At 34.7% G+C, this 11895-nt stretch overlaps 1 protein-coding gene across 5 annotated transcripts in view; it reads right to left on the bottom strand.

Moving 5' to 3' along the window:
• The window catches only part of DOCK9 (dedicator of cytokinesis 9), a 144185-nt gene that overhangs the window by 118410 nt on the left and 13880 nt on the right, over positions 1-11895 (bottom strand). The gene's annotated exons all lie outside the window — the stretch shown is intronic.

The raw sequence follows: 11895 nt of genomic DNA, 5'->3' as shown, positions 1-11895 counted from the left end.
AAATACCATTTAGAGCACTCTCAAAACCAAGGATTCAGTATTTTAAAAAACTTTTATTATAGAAGTTAACTTATTTATTAGAATTGCATTTGAAGAAGTATAAAAGTGGGGGCTTTCTATTATTATTTTTTACATTAATCTCAGTTGCCCAGGTACTACCAACAGCCAGCCATCAATTAAATGCCTTTATGCAGTAAGTTGCTCTTACTGGAGAAAGGAGGAGAGAGGAAAAAAGAGAGAAAAAGCCACACAAAACCTAAAAAAAAAAAAAAAAAAAAAGAGAGAGAGACTGGAAAGACTCATACACTCTACAAAGACATTAACTCAAAAATAGCTCTGAAAGTCCCACATCTTTCTATGCCATTGCTTTTATCTATCACTCACACCTAAAAAGTCAATAATTCATGAAAATATAATGGGCCAAAGATAAACTTTACTTCTCATACCTTCAACTTTCAACTACTGAGCTCTCCAAACAAGCCACAAGCCCCTCTCAGTCCCTTCACTTGCTTGAGCCAGTTTGTCCATTTCTATTACGTACATTATTAGCTATTTCAGTCCATTCTTCCTTCTTTGGAACCCTCCAAACTCTGAGATAACTATCACTGATCACCCTCCAAAAAAACATGGAGGAGACAATATTACACATCTTCAGCCACCTGGAAAACCACAGTTCTCTGTCTTCCATCTGATTTTGTTTTTGTTGATAGAAAAAAAAAACGGGGGGAGCAGTGCATAAGCAGTATTTCCATAGAAAGCACCATTAATATTAAAAACAATAAATACTTTTAGAAAAGATGTTTATCTACTTGTGAAACTTTTAATCAGGAGGACTTGGTATAAATTAATGATTCTCCATTTTGTTTCTCTGCTTTAACTATTTCTCACTTTGTATTAGAACACAATTCTGTTGGAAGAAGACTTCCAGCTTCACGTGAAAACAAGTATTTTCAGTTGTTTTCATTGCTTCAAAATAAACAAAGGAGAAGTAGGCAGATCCTTCTGGTTTTCAAAACTGTAACAACTTCGGAATTCCAAAAAACTATATGCAGTCCCTGGTAACACGCAAAGGTCAGTCTGAGCTCCCAGGTTATGAGTCAGTGTAAATTAATAACCTCCAACAAGCAACAAGTGGCCAAGAATGTTTATAGTTCCCGACAACTGGTTATAAATGACACAAAAAAATTAATACCAGTGATGATAGAAAATGGTGAAAGAACTATAAATATTGGTAAAAACTAGAATTGCAAAAGGGATGCTTTCAGCCCACATGATAGTAGCGCCCTCTGGAGATCAAGAGCTCTGGATCGATTTTGTTCAGTTATTTTCACTCATGCTTGGGTAGAAATCCTAGGACCATGCAGACGATAAAAGGAGAAAGCTGCAGAAGAGTTTTTTGATCTAATAAGAAAACCAACAGATCTCAAAATCCAGAAAAGTAGAAACTAGTTTGAGTCTGTAATACAAAATCAACAGTTATACTCTTAGAGACTAAAAGGCTGCTATGAACTGGAAGCTTGTCATTTGGAAGCAAACAGAATAGACGTACTAGTTGATTAAAAGGTGACTGTAAGCAATTTGTGCAATTCAACCATGAACAAAAAGCAAATATAAGCTTAGCATGCACCAAAATATATTTTCAGTGCAGATGTTAACATTTCATTCATTGACAGTTTTATAAAACCTCATTTTGAATGTTCATACTCATTCACAAACTAAATACAAAAACAAACAAAAAAAGGTGGCAAAGTGGAATGGAAAGCATTATGTCACAGAAGATGAGAGCAAGCCTGTGTTTCTTAACTTAAGGTTCATTGGGCATATCATTGCTATAAATACACCAGAGAAGGAAGAGGAAACTTAAGCTGAAGGACTACACTGATGTGGAAATGAGCAAACTTAGCCAGCACAAAGTAATTTAGGACACAATAATTAATTTTGGTTACAGATTTTCAAATATGAATAAAATTACGATTCTTCATGAAAAAATTCTTGAGGTACAATGGACTGCTTTTCAGAACATCAGTTGTACGTAAGCTTCTATTTCACATATGGGTACTTCCAGCCAAAGTTATTACTCTTAAAAGGACTAGATACAGCAAGGCAGCTCTATTCTGCCATTAAAAAAAAAAAAAAAAAGAAAAGAAAGAAAGAAAAAAGAAAAAAAAGAGCATTTGTGCTACAAGAAATAATACTAACACAGAGGACAAGAGCCTTCTGGGTCTTGTCACTACAGGAACTTAAGAAAAGATTTAACAAGAAGACTGAGATGAAGAAACACTAAATAAATGGTTCAATGGTTCCATCAGCCCTGAAACGAACAATAGATTAACTATTGATGTACATCTCAGTTAATGGCATGACCTGAAACAATTTATCCTCACTGTAAGTATGCTTGGTTTCTCACCAAAAAGCTACAAAACACCTAATTAAATGTAAGCTTATTCTGCAGACGTTCTTTTGGCCAGTGTGCTTACTAGGTTTCTCTTCTCATAGCTGTCTTTTTAGTAAGACTGCAGGAAAATAACAGTGACTTTATTTCTGACACACTGAGTTGCAGTTAACCTACAGGTTAAAACACTAAATAAAAAAACATTTTCTAAACATTATTTGTGCACGGAAAAAGGGAGAGATCAGACTGCATAAACATAATTTCTTTAGGAAGCCAGGCTAAGACAATAGTCATTCTTAAGAATTCATACACAGAGTCATTCAATTCTCAACTCTGTTCCATTTAAAACCTATAATTTCTTAAGACAGTTAATTATCACACTTATGTATAACTGATACCCTAATTTAACCTGACATCATTTTATCTTATTCTCTAATAGAAAAGAAAGTCACCTCAGTCTGAAGAATGCAGAAGAATCATGAAGCATGTGGAGAGGCTCCTTCCTTTCTAGTTTTGCTTACCTTTCAGGCCTAACATAAGCTGTTTATATTCCTTTACCCTCCCCTTCTCCACTGACATTCTCCATGCTTTCACAAGGAGAATTAGATGTCCTTATTTCAGCTCACCACAACTATGAAATTGAGTCTGATGAACAGTTTGCCCATCCTGTCTACATTGCAAGTTCATTTGCAAATAATGGACAAAAAGTAGTAATAAATTAACTGGCTATTAGTCAAGATAATAATGATTTCCTATGCTTCTGACTTTTCCACAAGAAAAACAATTAAGTTTTACACATTTACTTTCTAAGCAAATGTCTTTCAACATATAGACATTGAACTTCTGAAAAAAAAAAAGAGAGTCATTGACTTCAACAACTATTTAGAAAGCTTTTTTAAGAGTGAAAAAGGAAACTAGCAGTTTAGTCAAATTTACCAAAACAGATCTTCCTGTGTAAATCAAGGTAGACAATAGTTCAAGAACATTTAGTTTTACTTCACTTTTATTTTGGACCAGATCCTTTTGTTTTCAAAAAACGGAAGTACAGAACAGCTTAGACTAAATTATAATGCTATAATTTAGGATCTGAGGATGCAGCTGCCAAACAGGAACTTACTTCATTGAGATGGGGCTGCAAATATACTTAACTCTATCCTGAAATGCATGACTTTACTATGAACAGAGTACTTGCAAACACTTAGACTAATAAGGAGTTAAGAATACTTACACATTTTTCAAATAGCATTTACTAGTTTAACAAAGGTTTATAATTTTAAACTGAAACATTGTTTTAGCCTGTTCAGGTACTTCTCTTTAATGCATCTGGATTACTTAATTAAGTTTTCTTTACCAACCATTCTCCCTGTTCTTCTCAAAAACAGGATAAAAGACAAGGAGAAAGCCAACATTTTTACAACTTCAGTTTTAAGATAAAGAAATTATTTTTTCTTACCAAATGATTAATATAAAAAATGTCTAGCTTGCATTTCATTAACACACACACATCCTATTAAGAGAGATTCTTTTATTTGACCAAAAAAGTACAAAGTAGTATTGACAGAGCTATATCCTGCACCAAATAGATTTTAATTGCTAAATTGACACGTATTTCCAATACTGAAGACTTAGCAATTACCTCAAAAATTTAACCTACAAAAAATACTTTAATCCAAAAAGAAAAGATGAACAGGACTTCAAGACATGCTGAAAATTCATCAGCTTGCTTCAGGATCTGTAATTTTAAATCACAGAAATGCAATAAAAAAATAGATACTACTCCATTTGTTGTGTCAGATAGTTACATGAATAAGTCTCAACACAGAAGACTCTGAGTACAAAAAGAATGTCTCTATATATACGTTTTCTGACCGTGCTGCCAACATGTATCTCAAAATTGCAGAAAGTTACTAAGTAGAGACCTATCTGAACAATAACTCAGATTATTATGGACACAATACATTTTGTATTTGTACAAATACAAAGGGCATGAAGGTCTTTCCATGGTACTTTTACTAACTACACCAAGAGAAAAATTTCATCATTTCATATTACTTCCAAGTGTCAAACCTCTAGCTCCCTTCTTGCACCATACACAATTAAGAAGCCTTTCAAAAGTACACTTTTTAAGGCTCCATGTTCCCAGAATACCTCTGTACTTCATCCACCTAAATTTCTGCCTAGAAGGTAAGTTCCCCACATACACATTCTTATTCCTTCAGGCTACTTTTCACTTCAAGAGTTGGTTTCCCAATGTACAATATCGCATAATTAAGTGCAAGCAATAGCAAGAAAACAGGCAGCATATGTGAACTTCCTCTGAACTCAGAGGAAGAAAAAGTCAGCTAGCTGCTGTCACTAATAACAGGCTAAAAACTGAGGGGCTAAGTTTAAGGACATTTCATTTGGAACCAGTCACATCTAAAATCTGTATCAAGATGACTAAACTCAATAGTCCCTGTTAAACAACAGATACCAGCATTCACTGAATGTACCAGCTACAAGCACAGACATCAAACCTCTCTCTGCTAACTATATTAGTAACTTGCTATCAACTGGAAAAAAAATGTTGCTTAACCTGTGGCAACCATGGGTGAGGAGCTTAATCCTGCTGTAAATTTGCATGTTCTGTATATGTGAAAATAGGACAATTTGACATCACTTACTGGAACCCTTCATTTATCCTTTACCTTTTTGCAGTTCTTTAAATTCCCTGGCAACTCACAGCATCTTATTAGCTAGCAACTTTGAAAAATATGAAGGAAGGGTAGACTACTGAAGGGTTTTTTTATTGTTGTTTTTCTGGTTTGTTTGTTTGTTTCAAGAAAATGGTTTAAATAAAAATATGCAGAATGAAACCCACCACTCAGAACCAACACTTCTTGCTCTCATCTATATTAGTAAGAGATATTCTAGCATTGCCTTCCCACACTTGGCACACCTTGCCTTGCAGCTGTGTTAAAGGCATAACATTTAAAGTGTCAGAGGATGATTCAGCATTGCAGCTACACGTATCTTAAAAGTGCTAAGTTTCTTAAGTGCCCAACTGATACGCACTTGTTCTGGAAGAATATATTGAAGAGAAAGGCTCAGCCAGCAGATAGCAGATGGAATACAGCATGTAATTCACTTGGAGAGTCACTGCCAAACACATCACACCCAGATGGAATAGAAAAGGTCACAAGAAAGTCAGTTAAGAACTCAGTCCTCCTATGGCAAAAACTGCAAACCTATAACCAAAGTGTGCATTTCCCTCCCACCAATAGGGAGCACATTCCCTAGCAAGAAAATCACTCAGGCAGCAAATCTATACAAAAGTAGAAGACACAAAATATGAGTGGGCTAGATCTTGAATAACTTCTCATACGGTCAGCATGCTAAGTAAAATACTCTTGTTTTACTGACAGTCACAAATTAGTCAAGCAAGTGCACCTTGAGTTGATAATTCATAGCTAACAGTATGCAAAAGTATGACTTGACTAAGACTTATGTTAACTACTATATTTCATTTAGCTCTGCTGTGATACTAAACAGTGAGAGGACCACTACCTCAAACTTACTTGGCACAAAATAGCCATTTTTAGTCCAACATAGTTTTGACTGTCAATCTGTTTCAACATGATAGCTAAATCAGTGGTTTTGCCTTGATGTCCTGTATCTCAACTAAATTCTACTGATTTTCCCCACCCCCACTGTGGGAAGTCAGGTTTTCTAGAAAGTAGAAAGACTTCTTCTAAGACATCTGCCTCATGATGTAGAATTTAGTCAGGATACATGACTTCAAGGCAAAACCACTCCTCTGCTACAGGATTTAACTATTATTTTCAAATATCTTCATATAGGTGCGACATGTAGAAACAGACTGACAGTGAAAACTGTCTTGAACTAAATATGAGTCTAGCAGCACACTGAGCACAACCTGTGCAGCTTCATCACAGAAGTCTGCTTCCCTTCTCTCAAGGCCATTTACAGCTTTAAAGCTTTTCTAACTCAAGATACTTTGTTTGCTTTCAAAGCAGGATATCCAGCTGCTGCATTCAAACTAAATATTTGCTATCCAATTGCACCAAAATGTCTTATTTTTTGTCCTAGGTATCTTTTGTGCTAGTCCTCACTGTAACTTGCATAGAACAATGGCTTGTGCACACAGTCAGCACATCACACACCAGGTTTTTATTCACCCAAAGCAGTAAAATGAAAGGAAATGAAGGATGTGCTCTCATGCAAGGGATCAGAGACAAAAAATGGAATAGTTACATGCTGTGTTTAAACATGTATCAGGTTCTTCCTTATGAGACGGTTTAATAATGCAATTGCTGGGGCCTAGAAGTTATTTTAACAAAGCTGCAAGTTTAAGCAAGTTTTGAAAGTGAAATTACAGAATAAAGCATACAAATTATCTGCACACCATTACAGGATTGCCGCAGAAGCTGTTTAAGCACAAAAAAAGACCAACTTGCATCTACTCAGTCTGACTTCCTTGGACCTTTCTTGGACCTTTCTACTTCATGTATATCCACTTTATTTCTACTAGTTTAAATGTAACAAATTAATATTAATTTTTTAATTTGGACAGCAAAGCCAGGACTTATATATAGCCTTCAAATTAATGAACCTTTTAAAGGTTTGTTTTAAATGTATCATAGGTTAAATCATCTTAAAAAAAAAGAAAAGAAAGAAATATAATTTATTCAATACCATTCTACCAAGGAGTTATTCCAGAATGACCTAGCTTTCTACTGTCATTAACAAATTTTCCTGTACACATAGCCTTTGGTCTGTCTTAAAGACGTCACAGTGTGTTAATAAATGGAAAGACTCACAAGCAGCAGAAAGTTACACAAAAGCAATTCACTAACACCTAATGGTTATGTTGCTGTAAAGTTAACAGGTTACATTGCCTGAAAAACTGCAGTTACTAAAATAAAAGGGTAGTGGTTCTGTTTCCAGTAGGCATGTAATCTACTATATTAACAGCTAGACATTGACTGTTTCACTGCATTTCTTCCTGGAAATTTTGCAAGCGTGAATCAAGTAACAGTTATGTGCATCAAGGATATTTACCACAACAAGACAACTACAAGAGTAGGCTTTTAAAAAATAAAAAGATTACTCAAAAACATTAGGCTTTATCGTCTACAGACAACAGCTACTAAACCACCTTAAGTAACCAAACTACCATTTTTAAATGCTTAATGAGAGAAATGGCAGTATTAAATAGTTCAGAAGAAGCAAACTGAGTAGATAAATACTTCTAGTAAGAAAAAAAAATGTTGTTTTCTGTAATTTTCAGACAAATCTAAAAGAAAATGTTGAGTGTATGTCCTTCAGCTTAGTCTGTCTCCATTTAGAAGTCTAAATCCTGTATCTATCTTGTTTGTATACTTAACTAGCCTCTTCTTTCACTGGATACTTGCAACAACAGGCTTATTAGCAAAACCCAAACTTTATAAATCTCATGTTAGTTTTACTGTCATTATATAATTCTCCTTGCTTATTTTCCGTCTTCATCTACCACCCAATTCTCTGTTTAGGTTGTGAACAGTACAGCAGCACAGTACAGTAGAGCTTGTAAACCCTAGGCATTAGAACAAGATAAAGGGTATGTAGCAGCCTAGAAAGATTCCTGTACCAAGGAAAGACAGAGCATTTTCATTGCAAGGTCAAACAACACCAGATAGATGGAGATAAAGTACACTCCTAAGAAAAAATCCTCACAAAATCTTCACTTTATCTTTGATTTCTTCTAAGTAATCAAAGAACAGGCTTGCTTAAAATACAACTTCAAATCTAAATCAACTGACCTCAGGAATACACATAAATTAGAAAAAAAAACATACAATGTATGCTAAATCAACTATTATTGCCTCCTTACTTTTTCACAACATAAGAGGGGTTTCCTCCTGGGAGGATAACTTCCTAAGGGCTTCCTATTCACAGAAGTTTTCAGATTTTCAACACTGGTTCTATAAGAGAGTCAATGCACCCTTACATTAACAGACTTCCTGAAATTTAGTGGTGTTGTGACAACAGCTTTACATCCGGAGAGATTAGATTCAAATCAACTAAATAGATCTGCTTGCAGGAATGGAGAAGGGAGGGGGATGAAGCAGAGGTAAAGAATTGTAGCTCAGATATGTATTATAGCACAGACAAATAAATAGATAGGTGAAGTCATATACCCACACATACACCTGTTGCAACAAGTATAAAAATAAAGCAAAACACAAAGTGACACATTCTTTTTCTCTTTTGATCTTAACCCTACAGCTTCTCTTCTGAGGAAAGGGATTCCTGGTATCTTCACCTCCCAATATGGCTTCTCAGTGAGAAACAACAGGTAATTTCTCCCCCTAAAAGCCACGCTTCAGAAGAAGAAAAACTGGCAGAACTGGCAAAATTCCTCTAAATAACTATTTAGAAAACAATAGGAAATTCTGTAATTTAAGACATACACTTAGATGAGTTTCATAAAATAACGTGTCACTGCTGCCAGGATTGCAGCATCTTTCCTAGTCTTCAGAGAAATGTACTTTGCACTCTTAAGGAGTAAATTGCCAGTAGCTGCGACTACAGAGAAAAATAACTTTTTAATTAACTGATTTTTTTCTTCTTCTTCTTCTTCTTTCTTTTTCTTTTTCTTTTTTTTTTCCTTAAAAATCCTGATTTTTGCTTTTACGGACTACATTAGTCCAGCATAATGAGCAGGAAGTCATTTTGACCCCTCTGTTCCACATACTCTTCCATACTAACCTTCCAATATTTATCCCAGGAAGAAACTTAATTTGATCCATTGCTTCCAGCTAAAGACAACAGTCATACAGGAAAATCTGAATAATTAGTATTGTTATTTAAAAGGCTTTCAGAATTTTGGAGTAGAAAAAAGCCTAAGTGACAGACATGGAACTTGAGTTGTATATGGTAAGCTAAGCATATTTTGTGCTTAATCTTGGTACTTTGCAAACTAATTCTGTAAGGCCAAATTAAATAAAAATTATTCTTAAAATAACACCACACAAAACAAAGAAAAATTGAAACATTATATAATACAAAAATATTCACTGCAGCCCAAGTTACAATAATTCATATTTCATTTAAAAAATATTTCTTCAGTCACTCATTTAAGTGATTTGTGGCACTTAAGTCCAGTAAGGGTTCTAGGTCTTAAATTCAACAGACTATAAAACTTATTAAAATTATTTGTTGGTTTGAGTTTAACAGTATCTAGTAACCATGTGAATATGACTGACTTTAAAATGGCTAACAGTGTAAAAAAGGCCTCTAGTATCTAGAGGAAGCCATTTTATTTTTAATATCAAACAACATTCAGAATTTATAAAATACAATACTATTATGAAAGGTAAAATATGTATACTCTTAAGTTATTTTAGGCATCTGAAGAGAGTTCAGGTGATCCACTATTCCTTCCTGGAAACTTATTTTTTATTATCTGTATCTATCTATATAGATATAGATATCTGTCTATATCTTTTCTTAAATATAAGTTCAGCAAGAAAGGACCAGAGTAGCAAAGAGACAACAAAGCTGCGTGAAATTTCTAATGGCTTTCAATTCGATTGTACAACACAGGTACCCAAGCAGGCACCACAAGCTTGTCAAAATCTATACAATTATTTCAGTGTACCACACCCCTCTTATTCCAACTATCTTCTTGGTGATAGTGTAGTTAATAAGTAACCTAAAATTATTAAAAATAAATATTTAAATCCTCAACTCCCCTCAATTCTGAAGCAACTGGTGCACATTAGCCATTGTAATTCCACCTCTTCCAGCCTAAATGCAATATATCTGACGCACATGTGCATCATTAACCTGGGGGGGGGGGGGTACAAAGACGAGTCTCACTTTGAAGCCTGATTTCTGTGCACGAGGAAACATCTAAAAAAGTCTCCGAGAACAAAACTGACTTAGAAAACTACTCCCTTTAGCCATTTTTTTTCTTCCAGAATGCTCCCTCATCCCTTGCAGTAAGTTACATGGAAATAGAATAGTTTCAAGAAACAAACATCCAAATCTATCTGACAAATAAACCTTACATCCTGGGTTACTTCTCTTCCAACAACGCATTCCTTAGTTTTTCCAAATAACATAATTTTCCATACTTCACTTGAAGCACCAAAGACAAATATATTCCAAGAGTATGTAAATAAAGATCTTACAGCAGACAATCTTCTATAACAATCCTGTTTATAGAGTATAAATTCTTCAGAGCTATTAATAGAAATCTAAATAAATATACATGAAATAAATACATAAGCTTTGAGATCTACACTTGTATGCACATGTGCATTACATGTCACATACATGCATGCAGTAACAACCTGTAATATTAAAGTAAGTTGAATTTGTCTTTGTATACTGTAGATATTCAATAAACATGTTATTCTGTTTATAGCTTATCTTTCAATTAGCAGACAAAATTATTAATAAAACAAGTTCATATTTACCAGGAATGAATGAAACAATATTCCTGAATCTTCATTTGGCAAGCTGAATGCTGTATATTCAAGGGCATTGTTTTCTCCTTGCTGTTTGCAAATATAACCACAGTTTCTCTCAAAAACCGTACGAATGCCTTTAAACAGAACCACACTAGTAGTGCAACCCATTCCAAATCTGTTGAATTTTGCATTTCTAGTAACCCTGATTGCATTTGTAGAATGACTTCTTCCGTTGCTCAATGGAAATTATTTTCGTGTGCTTCACAGAAATATTCCTTGGTATCATCTTCATTAGGTCCGATACGTAGTACCTCCCTCTACTAGAAACCATCAGCTACTGATATGTAATCCTATTTGCTTCAGCTGAACACTGCCAAAAATCCAGTCACAGAAGACAAAAATCAGAGGGTACTGAAAAGCAAAGGATACCTCAGCTGTAGAAGGTAGCAGGCTTTCATCATGAGCTATACTCTACAATAGAGATGAAAAGATATTCCAGAGGGTCAGAGAAATAGCTCCTATTTTTCAAAGATCCTTAGAACATAATCAAAGATGAAAGGAAACTGCAAAGATACTGCTGCAGTTTCTGCTGTCAGCCACAAAGAATCCTCATCTGCTGCAAGAAAGCACTCTCCCAGAATGCTTAGCACAGCGTTCGTACTAGCAAGCAGATCTTTGCTTGACCTAAATGTGCTTTTTAGTGTTTAAAAACGATTTCAAAATCAAAAAGTCATACTATGAGGGAAAAAAAATATTAGATTAAGGCTGCTATGGAAACAATGTGTTACTGTATAAACCTACTTTAGCAAATCTATATGCTGGCAGCAGGCTTTTTCCAGTTCAGCCAGCCCACACAGAAGCTGAAGGCAGACAACTGTCTTTACTTTTTTCTTTCTTCTTCATAGGCAAAACTGGTTAAAAAGTTCCTATCTGACAGAAATTGGCTTTTGCTAGTCCTTGATTGAAAATAGTCAAGTCACACCAAAAAGAACATAGCTGACTAAATATCTAGTTCAGAACAACATCCACTTCTAAAACAAAAAC

The sequence above is a fragment of the Rhea pennata genome, chromosome 1 (genome assembly GCF_028389875.1).
Source record: "Rhea pennata isolate bPtePen1 chromosome 1, bPtePen1.pri, whole genome shotgun sequence".
Classification (NCBI taxonomy): domain Eukaryota; kingdom Metazoa; phylum Chordata; class Aves; order Rheiformes; family Rheidae; genus Rhea; species Rhea pennata.
This window is presented reverse-complemented; position numbering and strand designations above follow the sequence as displayed.